Here is a 22416-nt window from a genome sequence, read left to right on the forward strand (position 1 = left end):
TGACCTGCCTATACTGATAGATATGCCTGGTGGCACGGTTCTGTCTGTCTGGTGACTGACCTGCCTATACTGATAGATATGCCTGGTGGCACGGTTCTGTCTGTCTGGTGACTGACCTGCCTATACTGATAGATATGCCTGGTGGCACGGTTCTGTCTGTCTGGTGACTGACCTGCCTATACTGATAGATATGCCTGGTGGCACGGTTCTGTCTGTCTGGTGACTGACCTGCCTATACTGATAGATATGCCTGGTGGCACGGTTCTGTCTGTCTGGTGACTGACCTGCCTATACTGATAGATATGCCTGGTGGCACGGTTCTGTCTGTCTGGTGACTGACCTGCCTATACTGATAGATATGCCTGGTGGCACGGTTCTGTCTGTCTGGTGGCTGACCTGCCTATACTGATAGATATGCCTGGTGGCACGGTTCTGTCTGTCTGGTGGCTGACCTGCCTATACTGATAGATATGCCTGGTGGCACGGTTCTGTCTGTCTGGTGACTGACCTGCCTATACTGATAGATATGCCTGGTGGCACGGTTCTGTCTGTCTGGTGGCTGACCTGCCTATACTGATAGATATGCCTGGTGGCACGGTTCTGTCTGTCTGGTGACTGACCTGCCTATACTGATAGATATGCCTGGTGGCACGGTTCTGTCTGTCTGGTGACTGACCTGCCTATACTGATAGATATGCCTGGTGGCACGGTTCTGTCTGTCTGGTGGCTGACCTGCCTATACTGATAGATATGCCTGGTGGCACGGTTCTGTCTGTCTGGTGACTGACCTGCCTATACTGATAGATATGCCTGGTGGCACGGTTCTGTCTGTCTGGTGACTGACCTGCCTATACTGATAGATATGCCTGGTGGCACGGTTCTGTCTGTCTGGTGACTGACCTGCCTATACTGATAGATATGCCTGGTGGCACGGTTCTGTCTGTCTGGTGACTGACCTGCCTATACTGATAGATATGCCTGGTGGCACGGTTCTGTCTGTCTGGTGACTGACCTGCCTATACTGATAGATATGCCTGGTGGCACGGTTCTGTCTGTCTGGTGGCTGACCTGCCTATACTGATAGATATGCCTGGTGGCACGGTTCTGTCTGTCTGGTGGCTGACCTGCCTATACTGATAGATATGCCTGGTGGCACGGTTCTGTCTGTCTGGTGACTGACCTGCCTATACTGATAGATATGCCTGGTGGCACGGTTCTGTCTGTCTGGTGACTGACCTGCCTATACTGATAGATATGCCTGGTGGCACGGTTCTGTCTGTCTGGTGACTGACCTGCCTATACTGATAGATATGCCTGGTGGCACGGTTCTGTCTGTCTGGTGACTGACCTGCCTATACTGATAGATATGCCTGGTGGCACGGTTCTGTCTGTCTGGTGGCTGACCTGCCTATACTGATAGATATGCCTGGTGGCACGGTTCTGTCTGTCTGGTGACTGACCTGCCTATACTGATAGATATGCCTGGTGGCACGGTTCTGTCTGTCTGGTGGCTGGTGACTGACCTGCCTATACTGATAGATATGCCTGGTGGCACGGTTCTGTCTGTCTGGTGACTGACCTGCCTATACTGATAGATATGCCTGGTGGCACGGTTCTGTCTGTCTGGTGGCTGGTGACTGACCTGCCTATACTGATAGATATGCCTGGTGCACAGTTCTGTCTGTCTGGTGGCTGGTGACTGACCTGCCTATACTGATAGATATGCCTGGTGGCACGGTTCTGTCTGTCTGGTGGCTGGTGACTGACCTGCCTATACTGATAGATATGCCTGGTGCACAGTTCTGTCTGTCTGGTGGCTGGTGACTGACCTGCCTATACTGATAGATATGCCTGGTGTACGGTTCTGTCTGTCTGGTGGCTGGTGACTGACCTGCCTATACTGATAGATATGCCTGGTGCACAGTTCTGTCTGTCTGGTGGCTGGTGACTGACCTGCCTATACTGATAGATATGCCTGGTGGCACGGTTCTGTCTGTCTGGTGGCTGACCTGCCTATACTGATAGATATGCCTGGTGGCACGGTTCTGTCTGTCTGGTGACTGACCTGCCTATACTGATAGATATGCCTGGTGGCACGGTTCTGTCTGTCTGGTGACTGACCTGCCTATACTGATAGATATGCCTGGTGGCACGGTTCTGTCTGTCTGGTGGCTGACCTGCCTATACTGATAGATATGCCTGGTGGCACGGTTCTGTCTGTCTGGTGGCTGACCTGCCTATACTGATAGATATGCCTGGTGGCACGGTTCTGTCTGACTGGTGACTGACCTGCCTATACTGATAGATATGCCTGGTGGCACGGTTCTGTCTGTCTGGTGACTGACCTGCCTATACTGATAGATATGCCTGGTGGCACGGTTCTGTCTGTCTGGTGACTGACCTGCCTATACTGATAGATATGCCTGGTGGCACGGTTCTGTCTGTCTGGTCTGGTGACTGACCTGCCTATAATGATAGATATGCCTGGTGGCACGGTTCTGTCTGTCTGGTGGCTGACCTGCCTATACTGATAGATATGCCTGGTGGCACGGTTCTGTCTGTATGGTGGCTGGTGACTGACCTGCCTATACTGATAGATATGCCTGGTATACGGTTCTGTCTGTCTGGTGGCTGGTGACTGACCTGCCTATACTGATAGATATGCCTGGTGGCACGGTTCTGTCTGTCTGGTGGCTGACCTGCCTATACTGATAGATATGCCTGGTGGCACGGTTCTGTCTGTCTGGTGGCTGGTGACTGACCTGCCTATACTGATAGATATGCCTGGTGCACAGTTCTGTCTGTCTGGTGGCTGGTGACTGACCTGCCTATACTGATAGATATGCCTGGTGTACGGTTCTGTCTGTCTGGTGGCTGGTGACTGACCTGCCTATACTGATAGATATGCCTGGTGCACAGTTCTGTCTGTCTGGTGGCTGGTGACTGACCTGCCTATACTGATAGATATGCCTGGTGCACAGTTCTGTCTGTCTGGTGGCTGACCTGCCTATACTGATAGATATGCCTGGTGTACGGTTCTGTCTGTCTGGTGGCTGGTGACTGACCTGCCTATACTGATAGATATGCCTGGTGTACGGTTCTGTCTGTCTGGTGGCTGGTGACTGACCTGCCTATACTGATAGATATGCCTGGTGCACAGTTCTGTCTGTCTGGTGGCTGGTGACTGACCTGCCTATACTGATAGATATGCCTGGTGGCACGGTTCTGTCTGTCTGGTGGCTGACCTGCCTATACTGATAGATATGCCTGGTGGCACGGTTCTGTCTGTCTGGTGGCTGGTGACTGACCTGCCTATACTGATAGATATGCCTGGTATACGGTTCTGTCTGTCTGGTGGCTGGTGACTGACCTGCCTATACTGATAGATATGCCTGGTGCACAGTTCTGTCTGTCTGGTGGCTGACCTGCCTATACTGATAGATATGCCTGGTGCACAGTTCTGTCTGTCTGGTGGCTGACCTGCCTATACTGATAGATATGCCTGGTATACGGTTCTGTCTGTCTGGTGGCTGGTGACTGACCTGCCTATACTGATAGATATGCCTGGTGCACAGTTCTGTCTGTCTGGTGACTGACCTGCCTATACTGACCTGCCTATACTGACCTGCATTTTCAAAAAGCAGACCATCAGAAAATCTTTGTTTTAAACCATTTCACCTGTGTTTCATATTGAAAGTCAACCGTGTTTTTTTGCTTCAATAGAGTGATAAGGGACTATATATTTATTTCACACAAAATATATTAATGCAACACATTAGGCAGAAAATTATTTTTACATCAGATTAGAATAGAAGTTTAACGCAATTTGGCTAGCAGCCACAAATAGGTAAATTACCTCACAATGAAAAAACAAGTTTTTTTGTTGTTGCAAAAAACACTGCCATCACATTTCGAATGTTTATCAGTTAAAGAATGTAGCCAGCTACATTTCCAAATCTTTTGCTTGAAGTTAAATCTGGCATTTTAACGTGCTACTGGAGAACAACTACAACTACACTGAATGAGAGTACCATAAGAAAAGTAGCCTACCACATCAGTCAGAGCGCTGTCTGGGTGATCCAATGAGAGCCAAGATGTTTCATCCTGGTGAAGTTCAACTGAAGCACGAAATTTGTCCTTTTCCATTCATGATTTGGCGCGAACTGAATTTACAATAAGAAGCATTGATTTTTGGAGGGAGAAAAAAAGCAGAATCCTGCGTTAACGCGACCACTGAAGATCAGAATCTTAGGAGTCGATTTAAAGCGGAAGATGTTTTTCTTTCTACTAAATATCTTGGTAAGTCACGTATTTAACAAACTTTAAAGTACTTTTTTAGGAGAGAGTGGTCTGCGTTGAAGAAGCAGGCAGGCTGAGTGCAGGCAGCTTGAGGTGATCTGATTGACAGTTCTTGCTCACCTAGTGATGGACGTTAGTCCCGCTTCAGATGCAGTGTACCCTTACAGACAACCAAACAAGGGTATATGACTGCGGTATTGTACTATACTGTATTTATATTATTGTATCGTACTGTATTGTACTATATTATAGACTGTATTGTATTTTATTGTATTGTACTTTATTCATTGTACTGTATTGTATTGCACTGTATCGTATTGTACTGTAATATATTGTATTGTACTGTATTTATATTATTGTATTGTACTGTACTGTATTGTATCATATTGTATTGTACTGTACTGAAATTTATTGTACTGTATTGTATCATACTGTATTGTATCATACTGTATTGTACTGTACTGTACTGTATTGTACCGTATTGTACGGTATTGTAATATACTGTATTGTACTGTACTGTATTGTACTGTATTGTAATATACTGTATTGTACTGTACCGTATTGTATTGTATTGTATTGTACTGTATCGTATTGTAATATACTGTATTGTACTGTACTGTATTGTATCATACTGTATTGTACTGTACTGTATCATACAGTATTGTACTGTATTGTATTGTACTGTATCATACTGTATTGTACTGTATTGTATCATAATGTATTGTATTGTACTGCACTGTATTTTATCATACTGTATTGTACTGTACTGTATTGTATCATACTGTATTGTATCATACTGTATTGTAGTGTACTGTAATGTATTGTATTGTACTGTATTGTATTGTACTGTACTATATTGTATTGTATCATACTGTATTGTATTGTACTGTACTGTATTGTACTGTATTGTATCATACTGTATTGTATTGTACTGTAATGTATTGTATTGTACTGTATTGTATTGTACTGTACTATATTGTATTGTATCATACTGTATTGTATTGTACTGTACTGTATTGTACTGTATTGTATCATACTGTATTGTATTGTACTGTGTTGTATCATACTGTATTGTATTGTACTGTATTGTACTGTATTGTATTGTATTGTACTGTACTGTATTGTATTGCACTGTATCGTATTGTACTGTACTGTATCATACTGTATTGTACTGTATTGTATTGTATTGTACTGTACTGTACTGTACTGTAATGTATTGTATTGTACTGTACCGTATTGTAATATAATGTATTGTATTGTACTGTATCGTATTGTAATATAATGTATTGTACTGTACTGTATTGTATCATACTGTATTGTACTGTATTGTATTGTACTGTATAATACTGCATTGTACTGTATTGTATCATAATGTATTGTATTGTACTGCACTGTATTTTATCATACTGTATTGTACTGTATTGTATTGCACTGGAACATATTGTACTGTATTGTACTGTATTGTATTGTACTGTATTGTACTGTATTGTATTGTACTGTATTGTACTATATTATAGACTGTGTTGTATTTTATTGTACTTTATTTATTGTATTGTACTGTATTGTATTGTACTATATTATAGTATATTGCATTTTATTGTATTGTATTTGCCAGATGGAAGCCACTCCTCAGTGAAAAGCACATGACAGCCCGCTTGGAGACACTTAAAGGACTCTCAGACCACGAGAAATAAAATTATCTGGTCTGATTTAACAAATATTGAACTCCTTGGCCTGAATGCCAAGCGTCAAGTATGGAGGAAACCTGGCACAATCCCTACGGTGAAGCACGGTGATGGCAGCATCAAGCTGTGGCAATGTTTTTCAGCGGCAGGGACTGGGAGACTAGTCAAGATCGAAGGAAAGATGAATGGAGCAAAGTACAGAGAGATCCTTGATGAAAACCTGCTCAGAGTACTCAGGACCTCAGACTGGGGCAAAGGTTCCACTTCCAAACGGACAACATCCCTCAGCACACAGCCAAGACAACACAGGAGTAACTTCGGCACAGGTCTCTGAGTGGCCCTGCCAGAGCCCGGACTTGAGCCCGATCGTACATCTCTGGAGAGACCTGAAAATAGCTGTGCATGGACGCTCCCCATCCAACCTGACAGAGCTTGAGAGGATCTGCAGAGAACAATTGGAGAAACTCCCCAAATACAGGTGTGCCAAGCTTGTAGCGTCATACCCAAGAAGACTCAAGGCTGTAATCACTGCCAATGGTGCTTCAACAAAGTACTGAGTAAAGGGTTTGAAAACTTATGTAAATCTGATACTTCAGTTTTTAATTTTTATACATTTGCTAAACCTTTTTTTGCCTTGTCGTTATGTGTTATTGTGTGTAGATTGACAAGGGGGGAAATATATTTTATCCATTTTAGATTAAGGCTGTAAAGTAACAAAATGTGGAAAAAGTCAAGGGGTCTGAATACTTTCCGAATGCACTGTGTACATAATTAATTTAAAAAGTACTGTACTAAAAATTTAGAAATCGCAGATTGTGCCTTAAAATTACTGTGTGGTTACTGTCTGTATTGGAATCAAACTTTACATATAAATCTGCATGTATTGTACAGAAGCCGTGGTCTAGCAGTACACATATATTGTACACTCTTCTCCCCACCGGAGACTTGGTTTTAATCTCTGCCCCAACCCTTCAATCTCTTTCTCCAACTGTCTCAATAAATGTATCTGTATCCACATCATTTCATAACTGTCTCAATAACTATCTGTCTCAATAAAGTGTCAAAATAGCCCCCATCCCCCTGTCAAAGCCCAAGGTACAATCGTTATATAGGAATTTATTTTAAATACTTTTGAGTGTTTGCTCCAGTCTGCACAGATTGCCAGATGGGAAGGGGTTTGCAGTTTTGGGACTATTCTATTGCTCCATTGTGCCAGGCAAGTTTCAATCAAGCATAGATAGACTATTGTAAAAAAGAAAGATCAAATAGTATTTGAACCCAGGCCCGATACCAAGAGCCAGAGAAGTGGACGTACTTGAATAAGGACAGGTGAACTTGAACCGGCATTCTTTCTTAATGTTCATCTATATGCAAGACGTGTGGTCTAGGATAAGAGTTCACACTGTTGCATTGAAGTGCAATGTTCTTGAAAACTTTAAAGCTTTGGTCAGAATAAGCTGTCATAGTGTACAGAAGTTATCGGAATTTCTTTCAGCCGTTTGAACTTTCCTGTTGCCCTGAAGCTACAGAGTAAAGAATATCAAGGTATAGGTCTAAACCATGGACCGATTGAGTGTGTGTGTGTGTGTGTGTGTGTGTGTGTGTGTGTGTGTGTGTGTGTGTGTGTGTGTGTGTGTGTGTGTGTGTGTGTGTGTGTGTGTGTGTGTGTGTGTGTGAGAGAGAGACACAGATGAAAGCATGTCAGAATGGTATAGGCTATGGACAGAGTGGGCTTGGTCTCGAATGAGGCGTACAGAGAAACCAATTACTTTGAGAGTTTTCACATTCGGAGAGTTGAAAGGCAACATTAGTCATATGGGATGTGTGTGGTGTGTGTGTTTCATCCAGAAAATTGCATCGCTATAAACAACTGTCTGTGTGTGTACTCTGAAAAGCGTTTGCAATGTAGGCCTGACCCCTACTAAAAAAAATCTTGGTCAACCGAGAGTCGTCTGTTCTTTCGACCAATTTATTTATCCATTATTTAAACTAGGCACGTCAGTTAAGAAAAAATTATTATTCACAATGACGACCTACCCCAGCCAAACCCTAACCCGGAAGACGCTGGACCAATTGTACGCCGCCCTATGGGACTTCCAATCACAGCCGGTTGTGATACAGTCTGGAATCAAACCAGGTTCTGTAGTAACACCTCTAGAACTAAGATGCAGTGCCCTAGACCACTGTGCCACTCCGGAACCCAATTGTCACGTTCTGTCCATCATTCGTATGTGTTTTCCTTGTTTTAGTGTTGGTCAGGACATGAGCTGGGTGGGCATTCTATGTTGTGTGTCTGGTTTGTCCATTTCTATGTTTGGCCTGATATGGTTCTCAATCAGAGGCAGGTGTTAGTCATTGTCTCTGATTGGGAACCATATTTAGGTAGCCTGTTTTGTGTTGGGTTTTGTGGGTGATTGTTCCTGTCTCTGTGTTTTGCACCAGATAGGGCTGTTTTTGGTTTTCCACGTTTATTGTTTTGTAGTGTTCATGTTTATCTGTTTTTATTAAACATGAGTCAATATAACCACGCTGCGTTTTGGTCCTCTACTTCACCACAGGAAAACCCTGACACCAATAGATTGGTTGAAATTTTCAAACTTACATCCTATGTTTGTAGGTTAATGAACTTGTCTGATGCTTTAAGCACTGAGATTAAAAATGAAGACACAACAAATAACTAAAGAGGGAGCCAGAGATCAATATAGCCTAACAAGAAAAAAATAATATTCCCTCCTCCTCATTGCCGGTAGTAAGCTACACCAGCAGTCGGAAACCTTTTCCAAGTTATAATACCATTTCTACTGATCTGCGCCTTAATTAGGATTTTGATATGCACATTTTCAGAGAACAGTTTAATTTATCTAAATGAAAATGATGCAAATCTAAAAGTAACTTCTATTGCCAACATGTAAAAATAGCCTACAAAAAGCCAACAAATAAAAACATTGCAGCCCGCTGGTAGAAAATATCATGATTAAAAATAAATATCCTATAAATCACATTGGCTACACGTGGCCTGACTGCAAGGAACTTGAAACATTGTATCAACTATTAACTAGGTCAGCTGGAAGCTTGTTTTAACCAAACTTGCAACATTGTATAAAATATTCTGGGCCCTCAGTTTCCCACACCAGTGAGCTCTGGACAGAGACACACAGATGTAGGGTATTGGCACAAGGAGTAGGAAGTAAATCAGGTGGGCCTATTTTATGACGTTTCCTCCTAACCAGAGCCTGACATATTTTTGTGGTTATTGAACGGGAGAGAGCCTGACATGTTTTTCAAATAGGCTACATTGAAGAACTACTGTCATTCTCAATGGATGTAAAGACAAACTTTGTTTTCTTACTGTTTGAGGTAAATATATATATATTTTTTTGTTGAGAAGCTCAACAGTGATGGTGAGTTATTAAGACACATTTATAGGCCTGATTTTGTTCCCGGGCCAGGTAGCCTAGGCCGACTTCTATGCCTCTAGCCTAGGCCTACTTCTATGCCTCTAGCCTAGGCCTACTTCTAGCCTAGGCTGACTTCTATGCCTCTAGCCTAGGCCTACTTCTAGCCTAGGCCGACTTCTATGCCTCTAGCCTAGGCCGACTTCTATGCCTCTAGCCTAGGCCTACTTCTATGCCTCTAGCCTAGGCCTACTTCTATGCCTCTAGCCTAGGCCGACTTCTATGCCTCTAGCCTAGGCCTACTTCTATGCCTCTAGCCTAGGCCTACTTCTATGCCTCTAGCCTAGGCCTACTTCTAGCCTAGGTCTACTTCTATGCCTCTAGCCTAGGCCTACTTCTAGCCTAGGTCTACTTCTATGCCTCTAGCCTAGGCCTTCTAGCCTTCTATGCCTCTAGCCTAGGCCTTCTAGCCTAGGTCTAGTTCTATGCTTCTAGCCTAGGCCTACTTCTATGCTTCTAGCCTAGGCCTACTTCTAGCCTAGGTCTACTTCTATGCCTCTAGCCTAGGCCTACTTCTATGCCTCTAGCCTAGGCCTACTTCTATGCCTCTAGCCTAGGCCTACTTCTATGCCTCTAGCCTAGGCCTACTTCTATGCCTCTAGCCTAGGCCTACTTCTATGCCTCTAGCCTAGGCCTACTTCTATGCTTCTAGCCTAGGCCTACTTCTATGCTTCTAGCCTAGGCCTACTTCTAGCCTAGGTCTACTTCTATGCTTCTAGCCTAGGTCTACTTCTATGCTTCTAGCCTAGGCCTACTTCTAGCCTAGGTCTACTTCTATGCTTCTAGCCTAGGCCTACTTCTATGCTTCTAGCCTAGGCCTACTTGCTTCTAGCCTAGGCCTACTTCTATGCTTCTAGCCTAGGCCTACTTCTATGCTTCTAGCCTAGGCCTACTTCTATGCTTCTAGCCTAGGCCTACTTCTAGCCTAGGACTACTTCTATGCTTCTAGCCTAGGCCTACTTCTATGCTTCTAGCCTAGGCCTACTTCTAGCCTAGGCCTACCTAGGCCTCTAGCCTAGGCCTTCTATGCTTCTAGCCTAGGCCTACTTCTAGCCTAGGCCTACTTCTAGCCTAGGTCTACTTCTATGCCTCTAGCCTAGGCCTACTTCTATGCCTCTAGCCTAGGCCTAGAGGCATAGAAGTGGCACTACAATGACAACGTGTCCACTCCTACAATGACAACGTGTCCACTCTTACAATGACAACGTGTCCACTCTTACAATGACAATGTGTCCACTCCTACAATGACAATGGTAAGATAGTAATAATAATATATTGAATGCATTAAAACCTGTTATGGAGCATGTTAATTTTTTCAGCTTTTTGTTAAAAATCTCGCAAAATTTCAAAGTCCTGCTACTCATGCCAGGAATATAGTATGTATAGTATATATAGTATGTGTGGATATAAAACACTCTGAAGTTTCTAAAACTGGTTAAATCATGTCTGTGACTATAACAGAAAGTGTGTAGCAGGCAAAAACCCCAGGGAAAACTGTTCACAAAAAACTAAAACAAATATCCCTCCGCCAGTACTCTGTATTGTCTATGGCAAGGGAAAATAGATTGGGCCCAGTTTACAGTTCCTACAGCTTCCACACGATGTCGCCAGTGTTGGGAATTGGGTTGAAGTTAATCCTTGGTGAAATGAAGAATAGGCACTTCCTGTCATCGGGTACAACGGGGGAAGTTTTGAAAGAGAGAATATCGACCAAGATTTCAAGACTTGCTGCTATTGAATACAGATCGCCCCGTGATCAATTTTATCGATTATTAACGTTTACTAATACCTAAAGTTGGATTACAAAAGTAGTTTGAAGTGTTTTGTCAAAGTTTATAGGCAACTTTTTTAATTAAAAAAAAATGACGTTGCGTTTTGGAAAGATGTTTTTTCCTGGATCAGACGGGTTTCATAAATGGACATTTTGGGTATACATGGATGGATTTAATCGGAAAAAAAATACCCAATTGTGATGTTTATGGGACATATAGGAGTGCCAACAAAGAAGCTCGTCAAAGGTAATGAATGTTTTATATTTTATTTCTGTGTTTTGTGTAGCACCGGCTACGCTAATTATTTTGTTTACGTCCCCTTCAGGTATTTCGGGGGTTGCATGCTATTAGATAATAGCTTCTCATGCTTTCGCCGAAAAGCATTTTAAAAATCTGACATGTTGGCTAGATTCCCAACGAGTGTAGCTTTAATTGAGTACCTGCATGTGTGTTTTAATGAAAGTTTGAGTTTTATCGAGTACTATTAGTTGTCACTCTGAAATTTCCCCTGATGTTGATCCCTGTACAGGGACAGCAGCCATTTAACATAAATTACCATAACCAAACAGACAGAGATTAGAAATTATGGTAATTAAGGGTAAATGTACTAGTGGTGATACTGGTGTGCCTCCCCCGTGACCTAAGCAATGGATTCGTCCACAGACAGGCATGAATCAGACAGGTGTCTGGTGTGCATCCCCCATGGCCTCAGCAATGGATTAGTCCACTCAGACAGGCATGAATCAGACAGGTGTCTGGTGTGCCTCCCCCGTGGTCTCAGCAATGGATTAGTCCACTCAGACAGGCATGAATCAGACAGGTGTCTGGTGTGCCTCCCCCGTGGTCTCAGCAATGGATTTGTCCACTCAGACAGGCATGAATCAGACAGGTCTCTGGTGTGCCATCATTTTGTTTTGTATATATTTGCCACTGCTCGACTAAAAAAAATATTTGTTGACCAACAGGCTATCGACCAATCAATCGACCAGTTGACTAAATGGGGTCATCCCAATGTCTTCAAACAAATAATGAAGTAAAGTATGAGACCTTTAGCTTAAAACAGACAGATATACGTGGTTTGTTAACCAAGGTTTTAGATTTCCTTGGGGAGATGTGGAAGAGATGAGATCGAACTCACTCACACACGCTTGCAGGTTCAAACAGGCACACTCGCAGACACACACACACACACACACTAGGACATGCACACACACACACACCTCTCAACCGGTGGCATGATCTATATTGGGACTTGTAAGACTGCGATGAGTCAGACGACTCTCAGAACCTCTTGAACCTTTCAGAAACTTTTGGGACCTTTAGTTAGGCTTTCCGGAATTCTGTGTCACGGATCGAAGCAGTGAGTTGTTCAGCTGTCACGTCCTCCATCACTTCTAAGATCTTGAAGAGACACACACACACACACACACACACACACACACACACACACACACACACACACACACACACACACACACACACACACACACACACACACACACACACACACACACACACACACACTGAAAAGAATTTAATATCTGAGAAGATATTTTATTTCCTCCCTGAGGGCTTGTTCCTTTATGTTGTTTGGCCGCTTATGACGGATGAGAGGCATCAAAGTGTGTACATGTGTGTATGTGTGTGTGTGTGTGTGTGTGTGTGTGTGTGTGTGTTCCCTATATTCCAAAGATAAGCGAGAGGTTACAAGGTGTCAACAAAGTTTTTAAAAGACGTTCAATCGCTCAGGTGTTTCTTCCTTTATGCCAGTTGTCGAGGGGCCAGTTGCTGGAAAGTTGCATTAACAGTAAAAGAAAAATAATCGCTACCTTGGTTTCCTAAAAGGCTGCTATCACTGCTGACAGAAAGACAGACAAGACAGACAAGACAGAAAGACAGACAGACAGACAGACAGACAGACAGACAGACAGACAGACAGACAGACAGACAGACAGACAGACAGACAGACAGACATTGTTATTATTCCAATCTGACAACAACGGTAAATCTCCACACACTCTTTGCACCTGTGAAAGTCTGTAGTCATTAATTCATGGCTGTGAGAGATTTCTTAATTAAAACAGCAGTGTGACATCCCACCCGTCAACACACTCTCTTCATAATCATACTGTTACACAAACAATCACCTGCACACGTATCCACACACGTCCTGTTATTACAGTAGACAGATGTTGCATTCACACAGAAGAGAGAAACCATACTGGAATATTTATAAGCATGGAACATGGACCCCCCTCCTATCACAGAGGGAGAGAGAGGGGAAATAGAGGAGAGAGGGAGAGGGAGAGGGAGAGAGAGAGAGAGAGAGAGAGGTAGAGAGGTAGAAAGAGAGAGAGAGGTAGAGAGGTAGAGAGGTAGAGAGGGAGAGAGGTAGAGAGAGAGGTAGAGAGAGAGGTAGAGAGAGAGAGAGAGAGAGAGAGAGAGAGAGAGAGAGAGAGAGAGAGAGAGAGAGAGAGAGAGAGAGAGAGAGAGAGAGGGGAAATAGAGAGGTAGAGAGAGGGAGAGAGAGAGAGAGAGGTAGAGAGAGAGGTAGAGAGAGTGAGAAAGAGAGACAGAGAGAGAGAGAAACCTCCTGCCCAATGTATGACCATATTAGAGATACATATTTCCCTCAGATCACACAGATCCACAAAGAATTTGAAAACAAATCCAATTTTGATAAACTCCCATATCTACTGGGTGAAATTCCACAGTGTGCCATCACAGCAGCAAGATTTGTGACCTGTTGCCATGAGAAAAGGGCAACCAGTGAAGAACAAACACCATTGTAAATACAACCAATATTTATGCTTATTTATTTTTATATTGTGTCCTTTAACCATTTGTACATTGTTAAAACACTGTATATATAATATAACATTTGTAATGTCTTTATTGTTTTGAAACTTCTGTATGTGTAATGTTTACTGTTAATTTTTATTGTTTATTTCACTTTATATATTCACTTTATATATTGTCTACCTCACTTGCTTTGGCAATGTTAGCACATGTTTCCCATGCCAATAAAGCCCTTGAATTGAATTGAATTGAATTGAGAGAGAGAGAGGAGAGAGAGAGCGAGAGAGAGAGAGCGAGTGAGACCAAAGTTCTCAATTGGTACAAAATATACAGTACTGCACACACTGCAATTACTTAGGTTAAAAAATAAGCTCAACTGGACACCTTAATGAGGCAGTGAATGAACTGAGAGAGAAAGCACGCAGGGCATTCTACGCCATTAAAAAACAAATTGAAATTTAAATAGCTATTAAAATTTGTCTAAAACTAATTGAATATGTACTTTATGGCAGCGAGGTGTGGGGTTCACTTGCATAACAAGATTTCACCCGATGTCCAAAGGAAAACTAAAAACAATGCATGCAGGGCAGAATTAGGCCAATATCCACTGACAATAAAAACTCAAGAAAGAGCCATTCAGTTTTGTAAACATCTAAAATACAGTGATCCCCTCTCATATCATTACCACGCCCTGCAATGCCAAGAGCTGAGCAATGAAAATAGTTCTCCCATCCAGCTGGTCCTGGGCCTGAGTTCACAAACCTGTCCTACTAACACACTGAAGCCTCAGTCCCCTCATCCAGCTGGTCCTGTTCTACTAACACACTGAAGCCTCAGTCCCCTCATCCAGCTGGTCCTGGGGCTGAGTTCACAAACCTGTCCTACTAACACACTGAAGCCTCAGTCCCCTCATCCAGCTGGTCCTGGGGCTGAGTTCACAAACCTGTTCTACTAACACACTGAAGCCTCAGGCCCCTCATCCAGCTGGTCCTGGAGCTGAGTTCACAAACCTGTTCTACTAACACACTGAAGCCTCAGTCCCCTCATCCAGCTGGTCCTGGGGCTGAGTTCACAAACCTGTTCTACTAACACACTGAAGCATCAGTCCCCTCATCCAGCTGGTCCTGGGGCTGAGTTTCACAAACCTGTTCTACTAACACACTGAAGCCTCAGTCCCCTCATCCAGCTGGTCCTGGGGCTGAGTTCACAAACCTGTTCTACTAACACACTGAAGCCTCAGTCCCCTCATCCAGCTGGTCCTGGAGCTGAGTTCACAAACCTGTTCTACTAACACACTGAAGCATCAGTCCCCTCATCCAGCTGGTCCTGGGGCTGAGTTTCACAAACCTGTTCTACTAACACACTGAAGCCTCAGTCCCCTCATCCAGCTGGTCCTGGGGCTGAGTTCACAAACCTGTTCTACTAACACACTGAAGCCTCAGTCCCCTCATCCAGCTGGTCCTGGGGCTGAGTTCACAAACCTGTTCTACTAACACACTGAAGCCTCAGTCCCCTCATCCAGCTGGTCCTGGGGCCTAGTTCACAAACCTGTTCTACTAACACACTGAAGCCTCAGTCCCCTCATCCAGCTGGTCCTGTTCTACTAACACACTGAAGCCTCAGTCCCCTCATCCAGCTGGTCCTGGGGCTGAGTTCACAAACCTATTCTACTAACACACTGACGCCTCAGTCCCCTCATCCAGCTGGTCCTGTTCTACTAACACACTGAAGCCTCAGTCCCCTCATCCAGCTGGTCCTGGGGCTGAGTTCACAAACCTGTTCTACTAACACACTGAAGCCTCAGTCCCCTCATCCAGCTGGTCCTGGGGCTGAGTTCACAAACCTGTTCTACTAACACACTGAAGCCTCAGTCCCTCATCCAGCTGGTCCTGGGGCTGAGTTCACAAACCTGTTCTACTAACACACTGAAGCCTCAGTCCCTCATCCAGCTGGTCCTGTTCTACTAACTGAAGCCTCAGTCCCCTCATCCTGCTGGTCCTGTTCTACTAACACACTGCCTCAGTCCCCTCATCCAGCTGGTCCTGAAGCCTTCCCCTCATCCAGCTGGTCCTGTTCTACAACACACTGAAGCCTCAGTCCCCTCATCCAGCTGGTCCTGTTCTACTAACACACTGAAGCCTCAGTCCCCTCATCCAGCTGGTCCTGTTCTACTAACACACTGAAGCCTCAGTCCCCTCATCCAGCTGGTCCTGTTCTACTAACACACTGAAGCCTCAGTCCCCTCATCCAGCTGGTCCTGTTCTACTAACACACTGAAGCCTCAGTCCCCTCATCCAGCTGGTCCTGTTCTACTAACACACTGAAGCCTCAGTCCCCTCATCCAGCTGGTCCTGTTCTACTAACACACTGAAGCCTCAGTCCCCTCATCCAGCTGGTCCTGTTCTACTAACACACTGAAGCCTCAGTCCCCTCATCCAGCTGGTCCTGTTCTACTAACACACTGAAGCCTCAGTCCCCTCATCCAGCTGGTCCTGTTCTACTAACACACTGAAGCCTCAGTCCCCTCATCCAGCTGGTCCTGTTCTACTAACACACTGAAGCCTCAGGACCAGAACATTCAATCAGTCATATCAAAACAAAACAACATTTATTTATTGGGAAACACAAGCACACAGCAAAATGCAGTGGTATCTTGCACTAAATTGACAGTACACCGTTGGCTAGCTATTTGACCATAGTTACTGAACAAAACCTTAGAAAAACCTTGACAAAGTACAGGCTCAGAAGGGTAGACACAGGAAGGGTAGACACAGGAAGGGTAGACACAGGAAGGGTAGACACAGGAAAACCTGGCTCCCTGTAGAGGAAAGGCTGTGGAACCACTGAACAACAGAAGAACCTGAGACAGAGCTGCATTTCCTGACAAAATGTCAAAAACATTAAACAATTAGAGAGTATCATTTCCCCAAATTTGAAGACCTCTCTGATGGGAACAGGCTACCCGTCCTGTTGGGGGAGGATGCAGAGAGCTGTGGGTTGACAGCGCACTACATTGAAGACCTCTCTGATGAGAGTAGGCTGCCCGTCCTGTTGGGGGAGGACGCAGAGAGCTGTGGGTTGGCAGCGCACTACGTTGAAGACCTCTCTGATGAGAGTAGGCTACCCGTCCTGTTGGGGGAGGATGCAGAGAGCTGTGGGTTGGCAGCGCACTACGTTGAAGACCTCTCTGATGAGAGTAGGCTACCCGTCCTGTTGGGGGAGGACGCAGAGAGCTGTGGGTTGACAGCGCACTACATTGCTGCCTGCCATAAGATGAGGGACAGTGTCCTCTATGGGGGAGGACACAGAGAGCTGTGGGTTGACAGCACACTACATTGCTGTCTGCCATAAGATGAGGGACAGTGTCCTCTATGCTTATTGTTATTGTTCAATGTTTGGTTATTTTGACCCCTGGTTATTGTTGCTACTGTTGTCCCGTTGATAATATCGATTATTATGATTAATGATGTTAATAGAACCTTGGCGTGATCCTGGACAACACCCTGACGTTCTCAACTAACATCAAGGCGGTGTCCCGTTCCTGTAGGTTCATGCTCTACAACATCCGCAGAGTACGACCCTGCCTCACACAGGAAGCGGCGCAGGTCCTAATCCAGGCACTTGTCATCTCCCGTCTTGACTACTGCAACTCGCTGTTGGCTGGGCTCCCTGCCTGTGCCATTAAACCCCTACAACTCATCCAGAACGCCGCAGCCCGTCTGGTGTTCAACCTTCCCAAGTTCTCTCACGTCACCCGCTCCTCCGCTCTCTCCACTGGCTTCCAGTTGAAGCTCGCATCCGCTACAAGACCATGGTGCTCGCCACGGAGCTGTGAGGGGAACGGCACCTCAGTACCTCCAGGCCCTGATCAGGCCCTACACCCAAACAAGGGCACTGCGTTCATCCACCTCTGGCCTGCTCGCCTCCCTACCACTGAGGAAGTACAGTTCCCGCTCAGCCCAGTCAAAACTGTTCGCTGCTCTGGCCCCCAATGGTGGAACAAACTCCCTCACGACGCCAGGACAGCGGAGTCAATCACCACCTTCCGGAGACACCTGAAACCCCACCTCTTCAAGGAATACCTAGGATAGGGTAAGTAAGGGTAAGTAATCATTCTCACCCCCCCAACAAGATTTAGATGCAAGTGGCTGTTCCACTGGTTGTCATAGGTGTTTGCACCAATTTGTAAGTCGCTCTGGATAAGAGCGTCTGCTAAATGACTTAAATGTAATGTAAATGTAAATGTAAATATTGTAAATCTCCAAAGTAAGCTTTGGCAATATGTATATTGTTACGTCATGCTAATAAAGCAAATTGAATTTAACAGATGGGAGAGACACAGGGAAAGAGATAGACAAGGGGATAGAGAGAGAAAGAGAGAGACAGAGAGAGAGAGAGACAGACAGAGAGAGACAGAGAGAGAGAGAGAGAGAGAGACACAGAGAGAAACAGAGAGAGAGAGACAGAGAGAGAGAGCGAGACAGAGAGAGAGAACGAGAGTAGACAAGGGGGAGAGAGAACAAGAGGGAGAGAGACTGAGAGACAGAGAGCGAGACAGAGAGAGAGAGACAGAGAGAGAGAGAGACAGAGAGAGAGAGAGGGAGAGACAGAGAGAGAGACAGAGAGAGAGAGAGAGACAGAGAGAGAGAGAGACAGAGAGACAGAGAGACAGAGAGAACAGAGAGACAGAGGGGGACAAGGGGAGAGAGAACGAGAGAGAATAGAGAGGGGGACAAGGGGAGGGAGAACAAGAGGGCGAGAGTGAGAGAGAGAGAGAGCAGATAGAGAGAACGAGAGACAGAGAGACAGAGGGGAGAGGAGAGACAAGAGGGCAGAGAGAGAGAGAGCGAGACAGAGAGAGAGAGAACGAGAGTGGACAAGGGGGAGCGAGAACAAGAGGGCGAGAGACAGCGAGACAGAGAGAGAGAGCGAGACAGAGAGAGAGAGCGAGACAGAGAGAGAGAGACAGAGAGACAGACAGAGAGAGAGAGACAGAGAGAGAGAGACAGAGAGAGAGAGACAGAGAGAGAGAGACAGAGAGAGAGAGACAGAGAGAGAGAGACAGAGAGAGAGAGAGAACGAGAGTGGACAAGGGGGAGCGAGAACAAGAGGGCGAGAGACAGAGAGAGAGAGAGAGAGACAGAGACAGAGAGAGAGAGCGAGAGACAGAGAGACAGAGAGAGAGAGAGAGAGAGACAGAGAGAGAGAGACAGAGAGAGAGAGAGACAGAGAGAGAGAGACAGAGAGAGAGAGAGAATGAGAGTGGACAAGGGGGAGCGAGAACAAGAGGGCGGGACAGAGATGATGAGGTTATGAGACACAGTAGTGGGACGTCTGCAGTACAGTAGGGTGGATTGTGACTCATAGTATGACATAACACACAATCATGTTCTCTGGTAAAAATCTGTTTTTAGGATGAACATTGGAAAGTCTTGTATGTGTCTGTAACAGTGATAGATTACCTTCACATAGCATCTTCTTCTCTACCTCTAAACTCACAACTCCACCAATACGCACACACAGAGATGTATTCTATCCTTCAACCATTTATCCCCAAATCTCCAGAAACTATTGATCAGAACCAGTGGGGATGTGTTTTATAATCAATCCCTTCACAGCCAGTCTTCTATACCAAGAATGCATTCCAAATGGCAGCCTATTCCCTCAATAGTGCACTACATTTGAACAGGTAGTGCACTATATAGTGAATAGGGTGCCATTTAATCGCTTTCAAAAAGTTTGGAAGCATTTTGCTGCTGCTGGGAATAAATGGATAAATGGAAGCATTTTGCTGGAGCATTTAGTTTGATGTGTATCGATTTCAGAGATAGGGAACAGAGATCCAGCTATTTCTGTCTGATCCAAGAGGCAAAATGATGCAGTCCTTGAGGACGGTGTAGTGGCTGGCTAGTTATTAATCCATTTCTATACATTTTACTCAGGCAATGGCTCAGGGCTCTATAGCTAATCCATGACCCTAATCGCTCAATTCATTTTAGAGATAGGCTTTGTTCCAACATTGACACTTGGACACCACTTAGGATGCATGCCACCCTCATTGGTTCACTGTAAGTGGTGGGTATTGGAACAGCCACAGCCATAGGGGCTGGATGAAACAGGGCGAGAGACGAAAACCAGCAGGAAGGGATGTAGATTCTGATATGCTGCTCTTCCCTTCTATTGTCCCTCTCCTCCTCATTTCTCTACGCTGCCCCCCCCCCCCCTCCTCAACTCCCTCTCCTCCTCATTTCTCTACGCTGTCGTCCTCCCCTCCTCAACTCCCTCTCCTCCTCATTTCTCTATGCTGTCCCCCCCGTCCCAACTCCCTCTTCTCATAATTTCTCTACGCTGTCCCCCCCCCGTCCCCCCCTACTCAACTCCCTCTCCTCCTCATTTCTCTACGCTGTCCCCCCCTGTCCCCCCTACTCAACTCCCTCTCCTCCTCATTTCTCATTCCCCCCCCCCCCTCTCTCCCTCTCTCCTCCCCGTCCCCCTCCTTAACTCCCTCTCCTCCTCATTTCTTTACACTGTCCCCCACCCTCCTCAACAACCTCTCCTCCTCATTTCTCTACGCTGTCCCCCCACCCTCCTCAACTCTCTCTCCTCCTCATTTCTCTACGCTGACCCCCCACTTCAACTCCCTCTCCTCCTCTTTTCTTTACGCTGCCCACCCCAACCTCAACTCCCTCTCCTCCTCATTTCTCTAAGCTGTCCAAACTCCCCTCCTCAACTCCCTAACCTCCTAATTGCTCTATGCTGTCCCCACCCCCTCCTCAACTCCATCTCCTCCTCTTTTCTCCACTCCGTCCACTCCCCTCCTCCCACACCTCCTCATTTCTCTATGCTGTCCCCACCCCCTCCTCAACTCCATCTCCTCCTCTTTTCTCCACTCCGTCCACTCCCCTCCTCAACTCCCACACCTCATTTCTCTATGTTGTCCCCACCCCCTCCTCAACTCCAGCTCCTCCTCATTTCTCTACGCCGACCCCCCACCTCAACTACATCTCCTTCTCATTTCTCTACGCTGCCCCCCCCCCCCAACGCCCTCTCCTACTCATGTACAGTGGGGCAAAAAAGTATTGTCAGCCACCAATTGTGCAAGTTCTCCCACTTAAAAATATGAGAGAGGCCTGTTATTTTCATCATAGGTACACTTCAACTATGACAGACAAAATGAGAAGAAAAAAAAATTCCAGAAAATCACATTGTAGGATTTTTTATGATTTATTATTTGCAAATTATGGTGGAATATAATTATTTGGTCAATAACAAAAGTCTATCTCAATACTTTGTTATATACCCTTTGTTGGCAATGACAGAGGTCAAACGTTTTCTGTAAGTCTTGTAAGGTTTTCACACACTGTTGCTGGTATTTTGGCCCATTCCTCCATGCAGATCTCCTCTAGAGCAGTGATGTTTTGGGGCTGTTGCTGGGCAACACGGACTTTCAACTCCCTCCAAAGATTTTCTATGGGGTTGAGATCTGGAGACTGGCTAGGCCACTCCAGGACCTTGAAATGCTTCTTGCGAAGCCACTCCTTCGTTGCCCAGGCGGTGTGTTTGGGATCGTTGTCATGTTGAAAGACCCAGCCACGTTTCATCTTCAATGCCCTTGCTGATGGAATGCGGTTTTCAGTCAAAATCTCACGATACATGGCCCCATTCATTCTTTCCTTTACACGGATCAGTCGTCCTGGTCCCTTTGCAGAAAAACAACCCCAAAGCATGATGTTTCCACACCCATGCTTCACAGTAGGTATGGTGTTCTTTGGATGCAACTCAGCATTCTTTGTCCTCCAAACACGACGGGTTGAGTTTTTACCAAAAAGTTATATTTTGGTTTCATCTGACCATATGACATTCTCCCAATCTTCTTCTGGATCATCCAAATGCTCTCTAGCAAACTTCAGACGGGCCTAGACATGTACTGGCTTAAGCAGGGGGACACGTCTGGCATTGCAGGATTTGAGTCCCTGGCGGCGTAGTGTGTTACTGATGGTAGGCTTTGTTACTTTGGTCCCTGCTCTCTGCAGGTCATTCACTAGGTCCCCCCGTGTGGTTCTGGGATTTTTGCTCACCGTTCTTGTGATCATTTTGACCCCACGGGGTGAGATCTTGCGTTGAGCCCCAGATCGAGGGAGATTATCAGTGGTCTTGTATGTCTTCCATTTCCTAATAATTGTTCCCACAGTTGATTTCTTCAAACCAAGCTGCTTACCTATAGCAGATTCCCGGCCTGGTGCAGGTCTACAATTTTGTTTCTGGTGTCCTTTGACAGCTCTTTGGTCTTGTCCATAGTGCAGTTTGAAGTGTGACTGTTTGAGGTTGTGGACAGGTGTATTTTATACTGATAACAAGTTCAAACAGGTGCCATTAATATAGGTAATGAGTGGAGGACAGAGGAGC

General features: G+C 45.3%; 1 protein-coding gene across 1 annotated transcript in view; it reads right to left on the minus strand.

The window, feature by feature from the left end:
* Positions 1 to 22416, minus strand: part of LOC118379559 (5-hydroxytryptamine receptor 2C-like) — a 290755-nt gene that overhangs the window by 229524 nt on the left and 38815 nt on the right. The gene's annotated exons all lie outside the window — the stretch shown is intronic.

This window comes from Oncorhynchus keta, chromosome 35 (assembly GCF_023373465.1).
Source record: "Oncorhynchus keta strain PuntledgeMale-10-30-2019 chromosome 35, Oket_V2, whole genome shotgun sequence".
NCBI classification, from domain to species: Eukaryota; Metazoa; Chordata; class Actinopteri; order Salmoniformes; family Salmonidae; genus Oncorhynchus; species Oncorhynchus keta.